Raw genomic sequence first — 4353 nt, 5'->3', positions numbered from 1 at the left:
AAAGACTTAGGACTTGGAAAACATTCTTTGCAGAGAATAAAAACGAAAGACCTTGCAAGCCGGTTAAGAGCTGGGAAAATTGCTAGCACCTAGTTAGGGTGAAAAGAAACATTCAGAGTAAGTAGAACAATTAAAAAACCTCCAAAGACAGGATTTATTCACAGAGAGTAACAGTGAAAGAGCTTGCAAGCGGGTAAGATCTGGGAACATCATTAGTACCTGGTTAGGGCTGGAAAGACATTTGGAGCAAGTTAGAGCAATGAAAAAAAAAACCTGCAAAGGTAAGGCTTGGAAAACATTCTTAGCAGAGAGTAACAATAAAAGATCTTGCAAGCTGTAAGAGCTGGGAACATCGTTACCACCCTGTTAGGGCTGGAAAGAAACTTACTTGGAGCAAGTGAGAGTAATGAAAAAAACTCTGCAAAGACTTAGTGCTTGGAAAACATTCTTCGCAGACAGTAACAATGAAAGAACCTGCAAGGTAAGAGCTGGGAAGATTGTTAGCACCAAGTTAGGACTGGGAGGGGGGGAAGCTTCAGAGTATAAGATGCACCTGAATTTTCAGCCTCTTTTAGGGAATAAAAAAGTGCGTCTTATACTCCAAAAATACAGTAATCATCTTTGTGGCTCTTCTGTGCACACTTTCTAGAGTCTCAACATCCTTTCTACATCGTGGCTTCTTCTTCAGCACTGACGGGATAGTGGGGAATGGAAGGATTTATATTCCTATACCAGCTCTCTGTAAGGTAGTGGTGAAATCCTTTTTTTTTTTTTACTACTGGTTCTGTGGCTGTGGCTTGGTGGGTATGGTGTCAGTTGGTGAGCATGGCAAATCTCCATTCCCAGCTCACTCTAGCGGAAGGATATTGCAAAATCCCCATTCCCGCCCCACTCTGGGGCCAGCCAGAGGTGGTATTTGCCAGTTCTCCAAACTACTCAAAATTCCACTACCGGTTCTCCAAGCAATTCAAAATTCCTGCTACCAGTTCTCTGGAGCTACTCAAAATTTCAGCTACGGGTTCTGCAAAGAATTCTACATTTCCGCTACCAGTTCTCCGGAGCTACTCAAAATTTCAGCTACAGGTTCTGCAAAGGATTCTAAATTTCCGCTACCAGTTCTCCCGAGCTACTCAAAATTTCAGCTACGGGTTCTCCAAAGGATTCAAAATTTCTGCTACCAGTTCTCCGGAGCTACTCAAAATTTCAGCTACAGGTTCTGCAAAGGATTCTAAATTTCCGCTACCAGTTCTCTGGAGCTACTCAAAATTTCAGCTACGGGTTCTCCAAAGGATTCAAAATTTCTGCTACCAGTTCTCTGGAGCTACTCAAAATTTCAGCTACAGGTTCTGCAAAGGATTCTAAATTTCCGCTACCAGTTCTCTGGAGCTACTCAAAATTTCAGCTACGGGTTCTCCAAAGGATTCAAAATTTCTGCTACCAGTTCTCCGGAGCTACTCAAAATTTCAGCTACAGGTTCTGCAAAGGATTCTAAATTTCCGCTACCAGTTCTCCCGAGCTACTCAAAATTTCAGCTACGGGTTCGCCAAAGGATTCAAAATTTCCACTACCAGTTCTCCAAAGCTACTCAAAATTTCAGCTACAGGTTCTCCAAAGGATTCAAAATTCCTGCCACCAGTTCTCCGGAGCTACTCAAAATTTCAGCAACGGGTTCTCCAAAGGATTCAAAATTTCTGCTACCAGTTCTCCGGAGCTACTCAAAATTTCAGCTACGGGTTCTGCAAAGGATTCTAAATTTCCGCTACCAGTTCTCCCGAGCTACTCAAAATTTCAGCTACAGGTTCGCCAAAGGATTCAAAATTTCCGCTTCCAGTTCTCCAGAACATGTCAGAACCTGCTGGATTTTACCCGCTTCAAGGAGTATAAATCTTTCCATTCCCCACCATCCAGCCAGAGCTGAAGAAACTTCTTGGATGAGAAGCAAAATATCTTGAAAGGGGGAAAAAAAGTCCAGTTGCCTCCCGAAAAAGCATCTTTGGGACATCTTTATTCAGAATTCAGGGGCTTTTTTTTCTGAAGCCACTCGGGAGCAAAATATCCACTTGAGCCCCTTCCACTAACTACGGCAGGAGCTGGGCCTGAGCAAACAAGAGTTATTGTTGACATTGTTGTCAACATTGCCCAGGTGAATAGAAGTATATTAGAAACCAAATTACCGAAATACCACTTCGGGTTGAATATTAACCATGGAGTCCTTGGTGCTCTGAGAGCCCGCTTGTTTGCTTGGAGAGATGTCAAACTGATTCCTTTCATTGTTTTGGAAGAAGCATATGGAGGCTATCTAACCATTTCAAATATCTAGCCATGCCTGGGATGGCCCAAATCACATGAAAACATACCCCTCTCCCGCACTCCTTATTTTAGCATTTAATATACTAATAGAAAAAAGTTCTTCATGAATAAACAAGGGATTTTTCCCCTCCCAAATGTTCTGGTTTCTGGTAAAAGTTTAGTAATTACAAATAACTCTCATTAAATGCATTATTTCATGAATAAAGCAATTTCATTTATTTCTCTGCTCTCTTGTACTTCAGCACATTTCTGACATCAATCGGTCCGTTATCTCTCTTCTAGCCGCATTCCTCACATTCCTTTTCCTGCTTAACTTATACAAGATTTATTTCCTAACTACATAGCTGTAAAAAACAGCCACTCTGACTAAATACAATACAAAATACTTTGGCTTACTTTAGCGTGGCGAAAACCCCCGCCATAGTTGAAACTCCACCCTTCTTCTCCACTAGCCCCCTGATGTGCCAATTACCTCACTACAATATTTAACCCATTCCTCTCCTTAATATCTTCTTCCAGACCTTTGCTCTCTACGTTTCTGAATTCTTCTGAATTTAGGATTAACCCAGCATGCATCTGATTTTCCCTCGCTAGATCCTGAACTCATAGCCCCATCCTGTGGCTGGCCTCCCACCTGTTCTACTACCTGTAACCCCGGGCCCCCCACTACTTCATAAACACTATCCGAATCTGAGTCCTCAATATCTTCATTATCCTCCAACTGATCAAGAGTATGTACAACACCAAATAATAAGCTTATTTGCAGTGTAGATGGTCAGCTCCATGTCAGCTGGGATTTAAGCCATCTCCTGTTGCAAGGGTACCAAAGCTCTGATCCCTGGACCGGCACTGGGCCGCAGCATGCCAGAAACTAGGCCACACAAGCAAGCAAAGCAAAGCCCTGTCCATGGGATGCAGCAATACACGAAACCACGCTCCCTCTGGTCTGCTGGAAGAATCTCTCTTCATGAAACTGGTCCCTGGTGCCCCCAAAAGGTTGAGGGCCGCTATCCTGTTGGTAATGTTAATAATAAATAAATTAGGAGTCTGGTAGCAACTTTTCCAACTAACACCTTCTATGAAAAGGCAAGCTTTCAGGAGATAACAATTTTATGTATTTTAATAATGTGGTATACTTTTTTAAAAATAAAATGGTATACTAAAGTGATGCACGCTGATCCACCAAGGCTGCCAGACTTAATAGAATAGAATAGAATGGAATAGAATAGAATAGAACAGAATTCCAAGTGTGATTAGACACACAAGTCTCAACATCCTTTTTACATCCCGGCGACCAGAACTGGATGCATAAGCTCATTGTACATTAAAAATAGCATTTGTCAAGAATTGTGAGGTACAAACGCTTAAGGATTGTCATATAAATAAGCAGTCAGGAAACAAATCGATATTAATATAAATCGTAAGGATACAAGCAACAAGTTACAGTCATACAGTCATAAGTGGGAGGAGATGGGTGATAGATGAGAAGACTAATAGTAATAGTAATGCAGCCTTAGTGAATAGTTTGACAGTGGTTAGGAAATTATTGGTCTAGCAGAGTGTTGGCGTTTGGGGAAAAATGTTCTGGTGTTTAGTTGTTCTGATGTTCAGTGTTCTATAGGGTCGTTTTGAGGGTAGGAGTTGAAACAGTTTATGTCCAGGATGCGAGGGGTCAGTAAATATTTTCACAGCCCTCTTTTTGATTCCTGCAGTATACTTCAATGGAAGGCCAACTGACCCCTCACATCCTGGACATAAACTGTTTCAACTCCTAGGAGAGGGACGGCATACAAATCCAATCAATAAATATATAAATATATGTATTGCTACCTAATGAAGGCAAACAAACTTGAAATAGCTCTATAGTAGTCTCCCTTCCTTTTCATTATTAGCAAAAATGTTACAAATACATACATACACACATATATATAATAGAAATATTACATGGGAAGAACTCACAACATTCTATATTGTATGTATATGTAGATTGTTGAGTTCGGGTTTTCCCCGTGTAATTTTTATAGTGTGTGTGTACACACATAC

Source organism: Erythrolamprus reginae, chromosome 2 (assembly GCF_031021105.1).
Source record: "Erythrolamprus reginae isolate rEryReg1 chromosome 2, rEryReg1.hap1, whole genome shotgun sequence".
Lineage (NCBI taxonomy): Eukaryota > Metazoa > Chordata > Lepidosauria > Squamata > Dipsadidae > Erythrolamprus > Erythrolamprus reginae.
Note: the sequence above shows the minus strand (reverse complement) of the source record.